We start from the raw sequence: 22,478 nt of genomic DNA on the forward strand, positions 1-22,478 counted from the left end.
GGGTCACAACACAGTGTGATCCAATGCCTATCTGTGGTATGGGACATGTGTGTGTTTGGCCCTACAAACATGTGAGCCAATAGGGTACCATACACTGGAGCAGCATCAGATAGAACAGGACCAAGAACAATGACATCTACCACAGTCTGTACACAGGCCAGTGTAAGTATTCGCAATACACATACTGTCGACAATCACCATAAGTACATGGACCCCACTACTGTACACACAACCACAGAATGCCCAGGTTATGTCCTCAGAAATAACCCCTACTATACATAACAAGTCAAGCAGTCTGATATCTCACTGCTTGTTATCAGGTATGATGTCAATAAATAATGGTGTACAGAACAAATGCACCTCTTACTGCATGACATATGTACAAAGGTTGACAGACTTGTGGCTGGAGCCACAAACACTGGGCCAATATTGGCATGTTGCTTTGACACCCTCATACATTTACTGTTGTAACATGGTTTGTTGTGACATATGTCCTATGAGAGATATGAAGTCAGTAACTGTCATGGCTGTCACTATTTACTGACTGCAATCCTCAGACTACGCTTCTGCAGTTCTATGATAGGTGATCTGTGAGTAACACAAGAATCATAAGACTCCAAACACTGCCCAGTCTGCAGATAACCCTACAGGTGGGAGTTTCCTCAAACATAACACTGTCATGACAGGTATTAAATTATGTAGACCAGCCATATCCACACAAACCCTGTTAAACCACCATTACACCAAATGCAGAAGAGCAACACTTACATTCTGTAGTCATGTCTGAAACATCCCCCTCTTGTTTGTTGGCCTGTCTCCACAGTGTATGTTGTTAGAGGTATATGCCAAATACCGACATGAGGTCCTGCTCACAGTGAATGAAAAGGACCAACACCCACATGATGTTCCTAGGTATAGGAGTGTGTTTCCATGCAATTGGCTATGAGAATGTTACCACAGCTCTTCCACATGCAATCAGCTAGTGGGTTCTGCAGTTCGTGTAGAGGCCATCAGCTGATCATGAGCATCACTTACAAAACACAAGCTGTTGCCTAAGCAAAGCAGGTGTACTTCTCCACATCCACCAAAAAAGGAGTGAGAGAGACAGACAGAGACAAAGTAAGACAGGGAGGGGGTGGGAGAGTAAAACCTAAGCATGTTTGTGTCACACACGGGGTTTTAAACACCTGCCTAAGTATTGCTATCACATGTCTATCCAGTTATTGCATGCACCACAGAGATTACATGTTCAAGACTTGTCCAAAGGTGTATCTGATGGCAATTGACATCTGCAACAGTAATAAAGGAGGGATAAGGTAGGTGTAGTACAGGTTCCTGTCCACATGAACAGGTGTCAATGTTGACACAGCCATAGTCTCTCAGGGACTCACACACAATATCACAGTTGGCAGGGTCAGGATTAGACTTCCTAACTAGCTAGTTTGCCACAATACAGTAATACACAGGTAGCACATACACCACAGGAGTTATCAGGATGATATATGGGCAAAAGGTATATAAAAGTGTCTGACAACAGAAGACATGCCTCAGTAGGCCAATAGGAGTTGTAGTGATTGTGAATAGGGTCGAAAGCATCATACTTCACTCACACAGACTCAGGGTGCCAGTACTGACATGCATGGGTGCATTGCTTCACAGGTGTGTACTGGTCGACTGTGACAGTAGGCTGTACAAGGCTAGGTGAAGGGTATACCTTGGCATCAGGCCACATGACAATTGTCTGCAGTGTGGCTCAGGGGTGTAGTGCCTGGATTGGCCCACACAGGTGGGTACTGTATTCATCAACCAGTCATCTGGGTTACTATTGTGGGTGGCCATTGATGTGCATTGCTTGCCATGTATGTGTTCTATAGTCCATGACATGGACGGTGTCTCGGATGTGCACACATCTCACATGCATGTCCTGTGACATGTGGAAGAGTACCTGGGGTGTCTGGGGCATGTTGTGTACACTGATTGTTATCATCAGATGTGCCATTCCTGGCCTCATGTGGTGGGAACTGACAATAATCACCAGGTTGAACTAGCATCTACATTGACAGCATGATACAGGCATTCCCTGGTGGCAGTGGCTTCTGTCCATACAGGGCATGTGTATAAGGCATGGTATGACCTTTGTCGGTTACATTTGCTGGTACTAAAGTTGTTGCAGGCGTCCAGTGGGGAACATAGTGAAGGAGTGCTGTATGCAATTATTTACATATTGTAGTGATGGGACAGGGTGCCATGCTCTCTGTAATCCACTGCAGTCACACCATGGTTACTATCTGTGGGCAATATGCAGGGAACTACCAACATAGTGGTTGTTGCCTAGCTGAGTGTGTTTGTGTATCAGACATGGGTAGAGAGTGGTCTCTGGGTAATACGTGGGTTGCCTAAATTGTTCACCAGGCCTTGATGTCACATGTAGGGGTATGGATTGTCAACACCAGCCTCTCTGCTGTTTGACATCTGTTATCCTTGTAAGGTGGACATTGTGACATATAATAGGCCCACCATATAAGAAATTTGCAAAACCCGCTCCACAATGATTCCAGTTGTTATGCACTCACAGCCACCTCCACACAGGATACGAATGACAAACACACACATACACACACACACACACACACACGCACACACATGCACACACATGCACACACACCACACATGCACACACGCACATGCACACACACACACACACACACACACACACACACACACACACACACACACACACACACACACACAGTCTCACAGTTGCCATGTCTAGGATTGGAACTTCTATCCAATTAGTCCATCACGATACACCATTACGCAATTATAGTATGCACCACGGAGATTACTGGGCTACTCCTTCCCCAAAGGTGTATTTCAAAGTGAATGACATCAGCAGGCTTGCCAAAAAAGGGCAATGGAGGTTATAATGACTGTAAATGGCCTCAAAAGCATTGCTCCCTGCACAGACAAACAAACACACACACAAACATCAACACTTGCTATGTCTGGGAATAGAATTCCTACCTAACTAGTGTATCACACTACAGCATTATGCAGTTATAGGATACGCCATGGAGATTACTGGGCTACTATTTCCCCAAAGGTGTATTTCAAAGTGAATGACATCAGCAACCTTACCAAGGATGGGCAATGAAAACTGTAGTTTATAGGTTCATAGGGTCCTATGTTGATACTAGGTTATTGGCCCTAGGGCCTATGCATGCCTAGACATGACAATTCCCTGGCTATGACTTCCCACAATATTTACTTCCCTGAACCCCTAGCTAGTCTAGCAGGGCAGCTGACATGATCCCCAGGGTAAATGTCCTATCTCCCAGCCAATTGTCCAGGTTCCTTTTGAAGAGGGCCAAAGAGTCACTCTGCTTGACATGTATGGGCAGTCTATTCCAGAGTCTGGGGAGTCTCTGGGTCAGGAACACATCCCTCAAGCATGTATTGTTCATTGTGATGACAGGATTTGGATCCCTGGAGCATGTGTCTGTGAGGGTTTGGAATTCTCTAAGTGTAGCATATCCAACAGCTGTGGGTTTGACATGGCATGGTATGTTAAGCAGAGATCGCCTCTGAGAACACAATACGTGACAGAGTATAGCTGGATGATTTACAGACGGTCAGCAGAGGGCATCTGGTTTAGGCCTGTGGTCATTTTGTGAGGTATGTCTGCAGCCTCTCTACTTGTTGCAGATGTATTGTGAGGTACATACTTAACGAGCCATTGTAGTCTGTACTGGGTGTACTGAGAGATGCCTACTGTAGGACAATGGCCTCCTTTTCCTGGATGTAAAGCTCTTAGTGGGAGGTGTGCCACATTGGTGGGTTTCTTGACTGTTGTGGTGATGTGGTTATCAAAGGTGAGACCACTGTCCACCTGTGTCCCTAAGTCTGTTATCACACTTTAGGTGTTTAGTGTACTGCCACCTATGTGGTACTTCACAGGTACATGTCCCTTCCCAATGGGGATAACTATATATTTCTTGGCATTGATCTTGAGGCCATGGCTCAGGCACCAAGCATGTCTTTCTGTAAGGCCCTTCTGTAGAGTATCCACATCATGTGGGGATTCAATATTGGCTCCCAATGTGCAGTCATCTGCGACCTTTGTTTGCTGGTGTCCCTTACTGTTGGACTGTACTTCAGAGCAGCAGATGCCAAACAAGGGCGGTGCCAGGACTGAACCCTAAGGTACTCCAACTGTCACTTGTCTGGGGTTCGGGTTGGTGTCACCTATATTTACAGTGTGGGTCGTGTCAGTGCAGTAGTTGGTAGCCCATCAGGTGACATGGGGATTAATGTCCAGCTTGATACATTTATCTATGATTCCAGACTGAGGGATGGTGTCAAAGGGCTTGGTGAGGTTCAGATAGGCTATGTAAACCACCTTAGCCTCGTCCATGGCTCTGGAGATGGATTCACAGTTGTCATTCAGGTGGAGGTGACATGACTGGCCCTTCACAAACCCAACCTGGTTAGGGTCTAGTGTTTGCAGGTTTCCAATACCTTTGTTTTAGTTTCCATGATAATACATTCCATGGCCTTGCAGATCAGGCACGTCATACTGCTGGGACTGTAGTTCCCAAGATCTAAGGTGGATCCCCCCTTTGTGGACTGGGATAACTGTAGCTGTGCGCCACACAGTGGGCACAAAGCCTGAAGTGTCGCTATGATTAGACATGGCACGTAGGTGAGGTGCAAGTTCAGTTTATAGCTCATGTAGTACACAGTCTGGGATGTTGACTGGTCCCATGGCTGCTGTTGTCATAGCTCTGTAGAGTGTGGTTTTTAACTATGTGGCCATTATTACTGGAATATGGCAATCTAGCCGTGTTGAGAAGGGCCCTTTGGGGGTTGGGAGGGGGGTGCAGTTGGCACTGAATTGATTTGCCATGATATTGGCAATATCCCTGGGAGCAGCAGATTTAATACCTTCCTGTTGTAGCTCACAGTAGTTCTGAACATTGCCATTTAGATTCCTTACATAGCTATGGAACGGCTTGCAGTTGTCTTTGGCATCTTTGGCTATATTATGTTCATAACTAGCTTTGATGGATGTTATGAGGGATCTCTGCCTCTTACTGTAGCTGGTAATGGAGTATTTTGCATCCTGGAAATTCCCCCATTTCTGCAACAGTTTCTTCCTTTTGTTGTACAATATGTTTATGGCAGGAGGCCACAACATTGGCTTCCTTTTCTTGGTGGGGAGCGTCTTGTTTCAATATTGAAGGCACGATTCATGCACGAGTGGATTTGCTCGTACAGTGCCTTCATGTATGATTCAGCAGGTGTCCTTTCAGTTCTCATCTGCATGGGTGTCATAATGTTAGTCACGTCTGACATGTGTAGCATGACATTGGCTTTGGAGATGTGTATTACAGAGGTTTCGTTACTGGGGTGTGGGGGAGGGATGTTGATGTTAAGGGTGATTAGCTCATGGGTATACCTGACCACTGATGGTGTGACTATAGGTGTGGAGCATTGATTTCCCATGTTGGTAATGACCAGGTCTAGGATATTGGAGCCCCTGGTGGGACTATGGGTTACTTGATCCAGGGCATTGAGAATTATGACTTCCAAGAACCGTTGGGCACACATGTTGGTATACAAGTAGTTTTCTCAATTAATGGCAGGGTAGTGTAAGTCTTAGGGTGTTTGCTTGTATCATAATATTTCATAGTATGTTTCAAAAGCTGTAGTGGGTATCATGGGGCATGGTGCGGGATCTGCAGCAAGCTATACAATTTGGAATGCAGTCTAACCTGCTGTTAGTTGCACCGGGGGTATTTCAGACACATTCTGCTGGGCAAGTAGCCTGATGGTGTGAACATCCTTGGTGAATATGGACACTCCTCCACCTTTATTGTTTTGGTCCTGGTTTGGTGGCCAACAGGTGTGGTGAGAGCTGTACCTGGTATTGCAGGGGTGCTCTTTGGAGGCTTGTATCAGGTCTCTGTTACTGCACAGTTATCAATGTTCTACATTTGTAGGTGGGCACAGTGACTGTGAATGGACAAAATAAATGAATTGCTACACAAGCAGAGTTTCACAGTTGCCATGTCTGCAAATAGAACTACTACCTAACTAGTATATTTCACTACAGCATTACACAGTTATAGGTCACGCCACAGAGATCACTATGCTACTCTTTCTCCAAAGGTGTATTTCAAAGTGAATGACATCAGCAGGCTTGCCAAAGTAGGGCAATGGAGGTTGTAGTGACTGTGAATGGCCTCAAAAGCATTGCTCCCTACACAAACAAACACACACACAAACATCCACACTTGACATGTTTGGGAGTAGAACTCCTATCTAACTAGTTTGTCACACTATAGCATTACACAGTTATAGGAAGTGCCACAGAGATTACTAGGCTACTTTTCCCCCAAAGGTGTATTTCAAAGTGAATGACAGCAGGCATGCCAAAGAAGGGCAATGGAGGTTGTAGTGACTGTGAATGGCCTTAAAAGCATTGCTCCCTACACAGACAAACAAACAGCCACACTTGCCATGTCTATGAAAAGAACTCCTACCTAATTAGGATATCACACTACATCATTACGCAGTTAGAGGATGCGCCACATACATTACTAGGCTATGTTTTCCCCAAAGGCGTATTGCAAAGTGAATGACATCAGAAGGCATGCCAAAGAAGGGCAATGGAGGTTGTAGTGACTGTGAATGGCCTCAAAAGCATTGCTCCCTACACAGACAAACAAACACACACACAAACATCCACACTTGCCATGTCTGGTAATAGAACTCCTACCTAACTAGCTTATTACTCTACAGCATTACACAGTTATAGGACATGCCACAGAAATTACTGGGCTGTTCTTTTCCCCAAAGGTGTATTTCAAAGTGAGTGACATCAGCAGACTTGCCAAAGAAGGGCAATGGAGGTTGTAGTGACTGTGAATGGCCTCAAAAGCATTGCTCCCTACACAGACAAACACACATTTGCCATGTCTGGGAATAGAACTCCTACCTAACTAATATATCACACTACAGCATTATGCAATTATAGAACACGTCACAGAGATTACTGGGCTACTCCTTCCCAAAAGGTGTATGTCAAAGTGAATGACATCAGCAGGCATGCCAAAGTAGGGCATTTGAAATTGTAGTGAGTGTGACTGGCCTAAAAAAAACATTGCTCCCTACACAGGCAAACACACACACAGTTCCCACATCTGGGATTAGAACACCTACCTAATTAGTACATCACAGTACAGCAGTACCCAGTTATAGGACATGCCATGGAGATTATTGGGCAACTAATTCCCCAAAGGTATATTTCAAGGTGAAGACATCAGCAGGCTTGCCATAATAGGGCAATGTGGAGTGCAGTGTGTGTGCATGGGCTATAACCCATTCATCTAGAGGCAGACACACAACACTCAGGCACACACATTTATATTCCACAGGTACATGTATACAACTGTTAGATGACTACTGACTTGTACATTTATGTTAAATATAAACCTGTGTGTAACACTCAGGCACACAAGTTTATATTCCACAGGTACATGTATACAACTGCTAGATGACTACTGACTTGTACAGTCATGTTACACAGTTAGCACAAGCACCACAGATACTATAGTGCTGTGGGATACCAGAGGCAAATGTCTACAGTGATTGATATTTGCACACCATGTAGTTTTAGCCTATTGGATGTGTGCTGGGTGGGACAGGCCTCATGATGGAAGACTGTTTTCCACTGTCACTCTCTTCCAGACATCTATGTATGTGTAGTTTTGGCCTATTATAATGTGTTATCCTTGGATATATGTGTGTATTCCTATCCAATGTGTGTGCAAAGCATGACTGGTGTGTACTGAGGAGTGTATGCACTAACATCTGCGACTGTCAGATATGTATGGTCCACTGTTGTTGCCAGAAATGGGATTCATTTCTGTAAGTGGGTGAGCATGCCCAGTATGACTTTCTGTTTTGTATGTGTGAGTCCATTCCAGGTAGGTTGTACTCCAATGCAGACATTTGTGTTCTACACCTACAGCTAGCAAACTGTTTCTGCAAGATATCTGTAGATCAGTTGACAATACTGGATCAAAATGGGCAAAAGATGGTGAGTTACTGTAGGTAATTGTGTCTGTGCAGCTTCTGCTACATGGTCCTGGAGTTAGCAGAGATATTCAGACATATGTACTGTTATACACTGTGATGTTTTATGTCATCAAGTACTGTCAGGTACACGCATTTGCTTGCAGTGATGTCCTGGGGAACACAGGGTGAATGAGCTTTGTCCAGTATTGTAGTCAGCAGCCTACATATTCTTGCACAATCATGCCATTCTGGAGAGGAAGCTGCAGACACTTGCTGCTGGGTCTGTGTAATGATTCAGCACCTTGGTACAGTGGTGGCAGAGGATCCCATGCTTGTACATCCATAAACATGGCAGTAAGTCCATATCCTGCTGTGGCCATACCTCATAGCTGTACAGATTCACACAGGTTACCCAGAGGCAGGGGTCATAAATCTGGACATTACCCCCTCACAGTTTGCTTTACGAGCAGGTTTGTAGCCACCCATTCTTGTGTTTGCAGCCAGGGATAGTATGTACACATGGCTGAGTTTTGGACTTCACACACTCCATGCTGCCCATGCTCCCACCCCCCTCTATTATTTTATCCTCATTCATACATTATGCAAATATTATCTGATATGTTCCCTATAATTATCACTTCATCCCAGCAGTAATTTTGTGTTGGTCCACAGTTCATGCAGTAGGACATGGTGGACATGTTACTGTGATTTGTCCACATGGCCTTGCATTTGGGTTCTATGGACTGTGTTATGCTGTTATTTGGGAGTCCATGACATAACATACATTGGCAGTACGGGTGAGACACAGACCTTTGGCAGAGGACTGTAGGCCATTTGGTAGTGATGCAAGCCAGCTATAGCAGGCCATTGAATTCTGTCACTCCTACAGTCCCAGACTGCAATACACTATATTCCACTGGGGTGACAGGGTAGGTGTGCAAGGTGTTCATGCTAATCCTTTCTGTCATTATTGATCCAGTGGTGTGGATGCTGGCAGGGTGCCGCTTACAGCCAGGGACACACCTGCATGGAACACCTGCTCTGCATGCTGCATTCTTTCCCTATTGCCATACACAGGTGGGGGCCATATTGTACTCATTCCCAACAGCAGGGATAAGAATGGAGAGGTACATGTGGGTGGTAGTGGGGTGAGCTGGGTGCATGTGTGCTATGCACACTACTTGCATCTGACTCACAGATATGCATGGGGCATTCCACCTATGCTGGCTTGTGCAGGCACATCAGCTGTTTCTCAATACTTCATTCCTATGACTTTTATGGTCTGCCAATGTTTGGCCAGATGACTTCGGTATTCCCTACTACAAGACCAAATAATGTGCTGAAAACCTGTATGTACAATTCAAAGAGTGTGTCCATTTGACAGTTACATATTATACACTGTCTGTCTGGCATACTTCCCCTGTGTACTGCTTGTATATCTGGGCCGACATTCATGCCATGTCCATCTTTCAGATGGAGACACATATTACTTCCAAACATTCACTATGACCTACTGCTGGAATGTGTTTTGCTGGGAAGCATTGTGTTTGGCACTGCAGTTGTGAGAACATGGCCCTGTCATCGGCAGTACTGGGCAATGGCCACCAAGACAAACCTCACCATGCATACATACTGACCACTCTCACACAATATACAACACACACCAACCTATCACACACAGCCCTGCCTATTGTACACACGCTACAATCTATCCTGCTACCTTGGCCAGCTCAGGTAATCTGTGCTCCACTGTTATTATATCTACACATACATGTTACTACATTTTTACATAGGATTTGGGGGGAGGGCACACCTGACTTTTACTACATTTCTACATAGGATTGTGTGGGGGAGCACCTGACTGTTACTACATTTCTACATAGGATTGGGGGAGGTGCACACCTGACTATTACTACATTTCTAAACAGGATTGTGGGGGAGGGGGCACACCTAACTGTTGCTACATGTCTACATAGCATTGGGGGGGGGCACACCTGACTGTTACTACATTTCTACTTAGGATTGTGAGGGGGTCACACCTGACTGTTACTACATTTCTACATAGCATTGGGGGGCACACCTGACTGTTACTACATTTCTACATAGGATTTGGGGGGCACACCTGACTGTTACTAGATTTCTACATAGGATTCAAAGGGCACACCTGACACTTGTACACATTTGCTATGACTGTACTGGTATTTCAGGTACTCCATGTCATTCTGTGTTCTAACATATCATGCTAACTAGAAGCATATCAGTGTACTACAGGTCTTAGGTTTGATTGACCTACATTTCAGTTTCTGACTTCTTACCCTTCAGAACTAACATCCCACTTCCTGACCTGTTGTAGTCTGTTTATGTAAGTCTGGGGGGGGGGGAGTTCTCCATAGCCATCAATCAGAGGCCTAAGCCAAGCCTTTGTTTGTGTTTGTCTACACCTGTCCTGCTGGTTGAGACTGTTGTTGGGTATGTGAGCATCCCTGACTGGCATGTGTGTGTCCTGTGGATACATGTGACCCAGCACAGTTCCTGCAGTGAGTTATGTCACCTTGTCTAGTACTGGCTACTATGGTGACACCAGTATTTATTACATGCTGCCACTGCAGGTGTCTACTATCTGCTGGAATCCCATTCAGCCACCCGATTCCCTTGCATGCTCACATCCATACCATAGATACAAGTAACAACACATACTACTCCATTCAGCAATTGGTAGGAAGAGTGACATACCTTGTGGCTGTGCCAGTATTGAGGATGGTGCTGGAGGGATGACTATGCCTGATGCACATAGTACACTACCTATACATGGTTAAGCACAGGTAGTGTCATATTTGGCATCCCTTTTACTGTATGTGTGAGTCAGAGAGAGGTGTCATTCCCTGGGTTCCTACTGTGTCAGTGTATGTGCTATGTGTTGCCTCTTTGCCAAGGCTTGGGCATACTGGGCACACCTCTTTCTGCCTACTGGGGCAGGCTCAGGTTGTCCTTCCTTCAAGTCAGTCTGTGCCTGTGCATGCCTTGGCAATGGGGGGGTGGGCTGTGTGGTCCTGCCCCATGCTGTTCCTGCTGCAGCTGTTTCTGCAGGATCATATTGTGTAGCATGGCACATATGATGACAATTTGGGTACATATAGCTGGTGAGTACTGCAAGGTTCCACCGGATGTGTCCAGGCACCGGAACCATGACTTGAGCATCCCAAATGCATGCTCTATTATGATTCTGGTCTATGCATGTGCCTCATTATGGAGTTCTTGTTCAGGTGTGTGTGCATTTCTGATGGGTGTCATCAGCCACGGTTCCAGTGCATAACCAGCCTCCCATACTAGGTGACTGTAAGGGATGTTCCCATTGGCAAATCTCTGTTACATCTGCGTCAGATGCCAGATGTGGGAGTCGTGATTGCTTCCAGGGCAGCCAGCACACACATTCATTATAATGCCCTGGTCATCGCACATGACCTGGCAGTTGATGGAGGGGAAGCCCTGCCGGTTAATGTAGACCCTACTCCACTCACCGGGTAGTGCTTTGATGCATATGTGCATGCAGTCTATAGCACCCACTGCCTCAGGGTATTCTGCTATTTGGTGGAAGAGACGCATATTGCTGGCCAACACTTCATGGGTGTTGGGGAAATATATGTGCTCACCGGCATGTGCTGACATGGCATCCAGGAACAGGTGGAGTACCCTGGATGCTGATGCCTGTGAGATCCCCATGATATCCCAGTTGGCCTTTGGAAGGTAATTGTGGCTAGTATTATTAGGCCTACACATACTTTGGTATCCACTGGGATGGTTTCCCCTCTCTTAGTCCTGTGTGTGAGGTGTGGCTAGCACAACTCAAAAATTTGCTGTAGGAGGTCTCTGTCCACCCTATAGCACTTCACTATCTCCAGCTCATGTAGCCCCTGGTAGGTTACCCTGGGTCTGTACACTCTTCTCCTTCTCCTCACTGTGGGTTGATCATCAGCATTCTCATCCTCACCACCCTCATCCTCTTCCAAATGTTCTCCTCAAAAAAAAAAAAGTATTTTCAATTAAAATAACATTTGCATAATATTTTCAAATATCATTTTAAACAACTATATACAATATTTATAATACCCTGACTTTCAATTATATACACCGTATGTTATTAAATATAGAATTAATAGATCAATTATCAGAGATACAATATTGATTAATGCAGAGTGTCCAACAAAGATATAACTTTCTTCCAAGGATTATTTACCAATGGCCTGGGATAGAATTGTAGTTCTTTGATTTTTATTTCCATTGATGCAGTTGTCTTCAGTAAAGTGTAGAATTCTTCCAAGGTTGGGGGTGTATTTGAATTCCACCTTCTGGTTACACATTTCCTAGCTATAGCAAGTATTGGCCATAAAGCCTTTTCCAAATGTTGATGTATGATAGCTGTTGCAGCCCCTATCATTTTGTTGTTCTTGTTTGGTAAACTTTCCAGAGGGTAAGGTGTTTGCATAGTTTATAGTGGTGTGCTGGGCTGGGCTGGTCTGCTGCCTGTGTAATTGGCTGATTTTGATACATTTCACCTGCCAGCTATGCTAGTTCACCTTGATTACCTTCATACTGCTGTTTTCCCTTCCTATTGCCTTCCTGTTTAAGCCCGGGGGCACGCCATGCAAACACAGTGCTCAGATGTGCACAGAGCTGCTATTTCCTGGTTTAGTTTTTTTTTTTTTCTTTAAAACCTGGTGCGCGGTGCACACACCTGCTTAGGCAATGTAAAGAGTGCTAGGCAGTCTCAGACACACCTCCTTGCTTAGCTCTGCTAAGCTAAGGGCAAACCTGAGCCACAGGGTTCCAATTAGCTTACAGTATGTCTGACACCCCCCATGATTTCAGCTAACTTCTAGGCTTGCACCATGGTATTCCTGCACTTACACGGTTGGGTGCTGGCTACCATTGAGGGGGAAATCTGGCATTCAGTATCATTCTCCTCATTTGCATAGGATTGCCTGCTAATGCATAGTTACAAGTCCCACACTGAGCCTTGCCCCTTAGCAAACACTATTCACTGGCCATGTTGTCTTCTGCCTGCCATTGAGTATAATGGCAAAATAGTGATTTGGGATACAATGCTTATTTCAGGTTTTTTTTTTTTTTATTTATGGCCTGATCCCATTTGTCCTACACTTAAAAAGCCGAAATCGGCTAAAAAAAAAAAAGTTATTTTTTTTTTTTATTTTGGCAACTGTTTTTCATGCCAACTATACTTTTACTCATACTATACACCCTTTATTTGGAGCTGTCATGGCTCCATTTTGTAGTTTGCAGAAATGTACTCGATACTAACCATACACTTGTCCTGCTTGGCCGTCTGACAGCTTCCTGGATCACAAATTCACCTCATTTGCATGGTTTTCACCTGCAAATGGGGTAATTTGCATACAGGAGCTGTGTCTGTGCAGGAATAGTGCAGGAGCGCTCATGCACGTCCTGGGAACTTATTCCTGGATCGTATGGCGGCCATATTGCCTCCAGCAGCTCCTGCACTAGTCCTGCATGCCGTGCAGAGCTTGCTGAATCCAGGGGGGGGGGGGTAGAGAGAGAGTGAAGAGTGAGAGTGATTGCTGGCAGCAGCAGCAATGAGGTTTGTATAAAGTTATTATCTCATTCCATCCAATGAAGCTCTGAAAGTCTGTACTTCAACATTCAATGAGTGCACACGTCACCTTCTGACAAATCAAATTGCATCCTTACATTCAAAACATATGTTCATATATACCCCTAGAACCGTGTAACTAATGAAGTGTAAATGGCACACTGTTCAGGAGAAAGTAATCTCTATAGCGATAACATTCATTATATTCTTAATCTTAATCTGGATTTTATAAGACACAATAACACAATAAGTATTAATGTGCAAACAACTTAAAATATCTGAATGACCACTCAAGCTACACACATATACTGACAGCAGCAGTTGTTCATCCAGCTGCAAGTACTCATATGTAGCTAACCATTTCTGCCAGTGTTATTTAGTTGTAGAAATATTTTGAGAAATAAAAAAAAGACATCATTATTAATAAACATAATTTAAACAACATTTAAATTTCATTAGACAGAGGTTAAGTATTAATGCAATTTTGTTTAACATTATGTAAGCTTTAAAATGAAATCATTCAATAGCTTGTATGGATGTATGGTTTTGGAATTCTTAGAGCAACAGGCATGGTAAGAGGACGAAAACTGTCATCCAAAAGGTCCTGTCATTTGCAGCTTGTTTTTCTAACAAGTCATTATTATTAGAAAGCAGAAATTAAAAGAGGCTTGTAACATAAACTTGTGAAGAACTATTGATGGCACCACATAATTGACTTTATTTATTTCATTTTTGCGCACATTTCAGATTCAATAAGAAAAAGCAGCTTTAAGATTAGACCTCTGATGTCAAAGTAAGTTAACAGAATGATTTATTTTAGACACTCCATCAAAGAGCTCAGCATTTGGCCATGCTGGTTAAAACACCAAACTGTCAAAAAGAACACTTTTGCTTTAAACAGCATTCAAAAACACAGGTCAGAACATGCAAGAAAACAAAACATAGGGAGGGCATTGCATTTTAATAAGGCTTCTGCACAAGTCCTGGGGACTTAAGGATCACTATATTTCCTTGAACTGCCTGGACCAATCAGCAGTTCGTGCCCAGTTTAATTGAACAGACAGAATATTGTGCATACATCTTTTAGGAAAGCTCAGACATGGTAAGCCTTTTGTCCATACCACACACACACACACACACACACACACACACACACACACACACACACACAGTCTCTTTTTCATTCATGCACACATTCACTCACACACATCACTCTCACTCTTTTCTGATCTCTCATACACAGTTACTCCCTTATTCATACCTGCATTCACTCACACTTCACTCTTATTCTCTCCCGATCAAACACACACTTAGTCACATCCTCATTCATGCCTGCATTCAGTCACAAATTGCTCTGTCTGTCACACCCACATGCCACACACCCACTTACACATTCATTCATACATAGCTCTCACTGTCTGTCGCACCCACACACCACACACCCACTTACGCATTCATTCCTGCATTGCCCTCACTCTCCCAAATGCACACATACACACACACAGTCACTTCCTCAGTCATACCTGCATTCACTCACACATCGCTCTGTCTGTCACACCCACGTCACACACCCACTTACGCACTCATTCATACATCGCTCTCACTCTCCCGATCTCACACATACACACACACAGTCACTTCCTCGTTCATACATGCATTCATTCACACATTGCTCTTACTCTTACGATCTCTCACACACACGCAGATTCTTTTGCTTTCATGCACGCATTCACTCACACACACAGACAGACACATAAACACACTCATACAGGCATTCACTTACTTACCTGATGGCCCGCTACCAAGTGCTCCACAGCCCGGTTCCAGTCCATGGCCCGGTGGCTGGGGACCACTGCATTATGATGTACTTCGATGTCCATAAGTAGAATTTCATATGAAAGGTACCTTATTTTGTATTTTGAACCAAATCTGGACAAACGTCCACCTTATTTCAAAATTGTGGCAAGACTGTGATCTACTGCTGGATTTGAGCCTAATTTAGTAATTCATTAAAGCACTATTGGTGCATTTTTGTGTGGTCTGGTCCCTTAGTCTATGGTAAGTTTGCAGTAGTGGCAGTTTTGTGAAATATGCCCCAGGGTTTGTGCTTCAGTACCTTTTATACCTGTATATACATGCCAAAAGTTGTATTCCAGTGAACTGGTGCCTTAATCTGTGGTGGGATTGCAGTAAGGGCAGATCTACAAATTGTGCTACAGAATTTGTGTTTCAGTACGTTTTATAGCTGTATATACCTGCTTAAAGCTGCATTACACTGCCTTTCTGTTTACCTTGCTACTCTTTTCCACTGTTATTTGAGTCTGACCCACTTCCCACTAAGGCATTAAGCTAAACATTTCTGAAATTCTAACCACAGGACTTGAGCTGCAGCTTGAATATTTTTCTCCATCCCTCCCACCCTTTTCTTGTACTTTTAAAAGACTGTCCCTGGCTTCTAACCCTTATGGTAATCTAATTTACAATGCCCTTCCCTCCCCTCTGTCATTGCTATTGCATTGTGTAGCCTGTTTAAGTACTTCTCCTCCCATTGTTTTCCTTATATCCATAATCCTATGTGCCCACCCAGCAAACTGGTATTGCATTTGAGCAAACCTCTCTTCCTACAAATTGTCTCCTGCTCATTTTCCCAGAGTCCCTATCTGCTTGGCAACCTAGCTACACTCTGTGGGGGGCTTGAATTAATCCTGTTCCATCCTTAGCAGATAAGAGATTTATTTTATTGCATTGCACTTCAATTAACTGTTTAGATTGCTACTGGTTTATTTTTGTTTTATTTGTTGATTTTTGCCTTTAAATCATTCTAAATGTCCCTCATACTTGAAATGGCCTTGTCAAGGTAGTTTAAATTTCATTGCAGCATTACAATCTCCAGAAATCTTTTTGGTGTTATTACATTAAGAGGTTAGCAGTGTCCTCTTCAGACACAAACATCCAAAAAGTAAAATGTATCTATAAAACATCCCTTAGAACTGAAACCTGTAAATCAGTGTGCATAAAACAAAGCCATTTTTGAGAGAAAAGCTTAGAGTAGCTAGATATAGCATTGAACAGCACTGCTTTCATATCTTACCACAATCTAACCTAGTGCAGTGCTAAACCCCAGATACTATCCATGTAGGACCCTGTATAACCCAATCCATGACCTACAATAACCCCACCCAAATACAGGTCCAGACAACATGAATATGCAATTTCCAAATGCTTCCATAGCCTGCTTGGTAGATTTAAGCATCCTGAGACAATGTAGCAATTGTCTCATGTTCACAAACATTATTTAATCCTTAAAAAGGTATGTGATAGGTGCACATACACAATTTCACTGGTGGAAAAAATCTTGCATATAAACAAAGTTGTCAAGAGTGCACACGCACAAACACTACATCCACCACACAGTGTCTACCACACACATAGACCAGCCTATGCTGAAACCCTAAAAAGCAATCTTCGCAAACCTCAAAGACCTATAAACTGTAACACCTATCTTCAGCAGTCTCTAAACCACTCAGCAAAAGCAACACCAAGCACCACACATACTCCTTCACCAATGGAACTGCAAGAGCAAAGTCTATAAAGCAAGCCAACACATTACCCAGGACTCTTGCCATAGGTTTCTCCATTATATGATACACATATGCCCCACTCACCAGATTGAATAAGGACAATATAATGGTTAGTTGCTTATCTGGAGCCACAATTCACCAAGTTACACACAAACTCAAGTCACTATACCAAAGGTACCATTATGATTGTGTCACAGTCCATGTGGAAGTTAATGACCTGACTATATGAAGAAACATTGTTAATCTCTCTGAATATATGTCTCAGGCAGGTATGTGCCTTGCATTGAGCAGCATTCTACCTTCATCAAGGATGCAACAGTATGAACAGAAGATGACTGACTTCAACAATTGGCTTAGTTTCTGGTGTCTTTCCAAGGGAATTAAATATTTGTGACATGGGAAGACATGGTTAACAGACCACAAGATGCTCTGCACTAGTCTCCCCTAGGCATCTGAATATTGACTAAAACTTTATGCATCCCCTTAGATCCTTTTTTAGGCAATGCCAAATTGAGAAACCTACTGACACAATAAATAAACCCCAAAAGAAACCTGAAGGTGTTACTACTCATTACTAGGAGCCTAAACAAAAAAACTCCACACCATACAAGCTTTCCTTACTCTGGAGAATATAAACATCTGTGCTGTTACAAGATGTGGCTTAAATCTGCAGAATGTACACTGGCAGTACAAGGCTTCAGTTGCACAGACAGGATAAAATGTGGAGGAGTCTTAGTCTATATTAACAACAAGAATAACTTAACATTGGTTAAACAGGACTATGCCCTAGAATTTATCCACATGCACATCACAATATACAAAGTCCCATATCATATCCTACCATCAACCTAGCAAGGTATAGGTCTACTTCTATGTCTCCAGAATCCCACAGCTCATACCTAGACCTACTGTTGACACTCACTATTAAGACAAATAGCCCCTACATAGGAGACTTTAACTACCTATCTAAAGACTGGGTAACATACACTGCCTCATACTCACAGGCACAATGATTACTGGACTTTATTAACACAAATACATTTGACTAGACAGTGCACATATCCACCAGAGGTTCAAACATACTAGACCTGCTACTCAGTACTCACCGGTATATGAGATTGCTCCACCCCCAGTGTTACATCCTAACTGGTGAGGTTGAACCACAAAGCTGTCACCTTGAAAATAAAAATCAACTCACTAACCCTAGCCAACCCTGTAACAGTTAGAAACAACTCCAAAGCAAACAACACTATATTAAGTAATACTCTATCAAAATTCATTGCCCCTTCCAACCCTGAGTTCATAACATCCTATGCAAAATAGATCACAGAGATTCTGTACCACTGGGTAAATGGCTGTAATGAGGCTGATGTACCTACCAGAAGAAAGCCCAAAATAAAATCTAAAAACAAACCAAACTTTTAGAAGCCTAACCTTACTAGGGTATACAAAAAAAGGAAAAGAGTTATAGCTAAATCAGGATAAGCAACTCCAATAATGATACGAGCTCACTACAGGAAATGAAGAGTACTAATTAAGGCCAGCAAGGCCAGTTACTAGGTCAAGATATCCTCACAGGCTAAACACAACAATAAAGCTTTCTATAGCTATGTCTGAAACCTCAAAGGTAATGCACAGCAGTGTGCCAAACTGGTGGTAAATGGTGCCACCTTCACTGAGCAGAGAAACACAGTGAATTTGCTGGCTGACAAATTCAGCTCAGACTTCACTCCCCACTCTTCCCTGCCTCCCTCCATGAAATACCTTCTAGAATACCCCGCCCCAGCTATTAACAGGGAGCAGGTCCTGGCAACATTCACAAAGACCAAAATTACAGCCTCAGTGGGCTCAGGCAATATTCCATTATTCCTCCTAAATATATATTTAACATTTGTTTACCAGGAAAGTCCACCTGGAACAGAGCCCATTTTCAGTGGGGTCCTAGGGAGAAATACTTCAGACGTATGTCTTTGGAATGTGGGAGGTAGCTAGGGCACCTGGAGGAAACCCACACAATTGCAGGGAGGACATACAGACTCCACACAGAAGGCACCCCAGCTGAGAATTGAATTAGAGAACTTCTTGCTGTCAGGTGACAATGCTAACCACTGCACCACCCAATAAATAACTGGAAATATGACTTTTCAGGACCACTTGAGTCACTTTTCAGCTATAGCCACAAAAGAAGCTTTGTACCACAAGAATGGGGGACTGCAATGGTTTTCCCACTTCATACCATCAACTGACCCCTAAAACTGCAGACCTCTTAGTCTGACCAGTCTAATATGCAAAGCCATGGAACAAATTATCATAGAAATGATAAGCAGAGACATAGGCAACCATCAGACACTAGACCTAACCCAGTTTGGCTTTGTCAAACAAAGATCATGCCTACTAAACCTGGTGGACTTCTTTAAGAAGGTCACCATGACAGTGGATGAGGGGAAAACTGTACATACCACCTACCTCGATCTTGCTAAGGCATTTAATACAATATTCCACTCAGGTATACTTGGCAAGCTCATTGAACTGGGATAAACCCCTACATAACTCTGTAGATTGACAGCTGGCTCACAGATAGGACCCAGGAAGTCAGGATTGATAATATTACCACCACAACTAAGATACTGGTCACCTATGGGATACCTCAGGCTTTGTAATGGGACTGCTCCTTATTGGAATCTACATTTTGGAGCTAAAGGCTAATGTCAAGGTCCTTTGGCTGACCAAGTTCACAGACTACTGCCAGCTGAGAGCTATCATAGATTCCTCGCCATGACACTAACAACTTACAAGAGGGTTTAACACAGACAAATGACTGGTGCCAAAGTCAGACTAAAACTCAATGTCAAGAAATGCATTATAGTGCCTTTTGGAAAAAATGCCACCCAGGGTAATTATTCCATAGATAAGACACCCCTAAGAACTGACACTGTAGTCAGGGATCTGGGAAGATATATAAAAAGTAACCTGGCCTTTGACCAACATCCGGCCAAGGTAGTGAGAAAATGTATTCTATGTCACCCAACTTATAAGTAAGGGCATGGCATCCAGGTCCAAGGAAGTCTTAGTGCCACTTTATTTGGCCCTTATTATACCCATCATTGAGTTTACTACTCCATTCAGCATGTACCTGACTAAATATATGTAATAGTTGTAATATCCATAAAGGTTCCTTAACAGGAGAATCAAGAGTATAAACACGTCATCTAATACAGATTGCCTTATAGTCCTGTCTCTACACTCTGTCTCCTACAGATTACTGAGATGTGATTTATCTCTGGCATAGGTTCATCGATTAGTACTAGACTAACTGCCCTGGTGGGTCATTTTAAGCCTAGCCAATTACCCCATGTAAGAATCATACCCTGTACCTTGTGTCTGTAAGGTAAACACCTTAAAAATTAGGCCAACCACCAACCAGATACAAGGCATCTTCAGAACCAGCTCTGATGGACCTTTTGCACATCCGCACAACTAGTAGCAAGGACTTAAATTTTGCTTGTGACATAAATAAGACATGCTGGTGAGACAGATGTATGTCTCAGAGGATCACCTCCATGGAACAGTCTTCCCATTGATGTGAAGCAGAGTTCATCCCTAACCCTATTTAAGCATAACCTAGACCAATGGATGGAAAATCTGAAATTCACCTTGAGTCTGACCCCCATATTTCTGATAGACAGAGGCAGACAGTAATGCCCAAACTAAATACTCCCTTTCCACATAATCTCTAGAAACTTCCTAACATGCCCCCGCATAATAAACACTCATGATATATAGGGACACAACTGGGTTGGATTGCATGGCTAGGTATATGAAGGTGGTTGTTAGCCTAGTATATAACTATGCAATATTAAATAGGTGCACTCAGATCATTTCAGAACCCCTACGTGAGAAGTGAGAAACTATAATTAAATACTTAAAAATGTATTTCAATAGAGGACATTATGAAGTGATGCAAAATTCTCAATATGATCCATCATACCCCCAGAAATTATACTTGATGGCCTTATTAATATCTCATTGCATTGGATGCAAATATCATCTAATGCTAGTAGAAATGCAATCTAGTTGATCTTTGTTGAAATTAGACATTAGCTTTCCAAAATTGCTCAATAAATCTACTAAACTGATTTCAGTTATGTTTTATTAGAGAATTTAACTTGGGCAGAATATTGAGTTAAAAGTTAAGACGTGTGTATTCCTTTGTGGCACAGTAAGTAGAAGTTAAAATAGTGCAGTTCTGTTTATGCCTTGCATGGTTCTCAGTACTATGCAATACTGGTCTAATTTCTGCTTCTGCTACTTAGTGTGGGCGCTATTTTGTAAATCCAGCTGATAGTGAAAGAGTAATGTTACTTAACTATAAAGTTGTGTTTAATGACTGTAAGGTATTGAGTACTGTATTTTCCAAACAAAGTACAGGATTTTTATGGTAATTCCCGGCACTTGCAATTTTTCTTTTAGCATCGTGATTAGTTCATGGGTTCATAGATGAGTACTAGGCAGTCTGCCCCTGTGGGCTATTTTATGCCAAGTTAATTTCTCTCAGGGGTAAAAATTAAATTCTGAACCTTGTGTCTGTGATGCAAACACCTTAACCATTATGCCAACTCATACCTCCAAACATGTTGAGTATCAGTGCTCATTCTTTTTTATTTATTCATCCTTTGTTGACAGGTTTAGTCCTACTAGGCTAAAAGCATCTTTTCAGGGAAGACCGAAGGTGATATTTATACTAATGGCAAGTTAGGCCAGGGCAGCAGGAAGCTTCCCGTACTTTGTTTGATAAGGGCCATGGGATCTTTTATATTCACCTGAGCTTTCACCAACTCATGCAGTGACTCCATTTAAAGTCTCACCTAAAGGAAGACCACTCATGAGTGAGCTCAGTTTAGCATCGCTTCGGAAGGATGACACTTTCAGGAAAACAGCACTCACATTATGCTGTAGTAAATCATCTACCTGTTTTGGGAATAGAACCTACAGCCTTCTACACAAAAAGTGAGTGTGCTCCTTGTTGTACCATTGACACTGCAGTCCTATCTGTGGCCTGGATCTTATGATAATTACATTTCTTAAGTATTATATTATTAAGGAATAATTAAGATATTTATCATGTCATTATATTGAAGGAATATTTATCTATGTCTCTATCTATATATATCTATATATATATAGTGGAA

This window comes from Protopterus annectens, chromosome 4.part0, assembly GCF_019279795.1.
Source record: "Protopterus annectens isolate FY-2018-M chromosome 4.part0, PAN1.0, whole genome shotgun sequence".
NCBI lineage: Eukaryota > Metazoa > Chordata > Ceratodontiformes > Protopteridae > Protopterus > Protopterus annectens.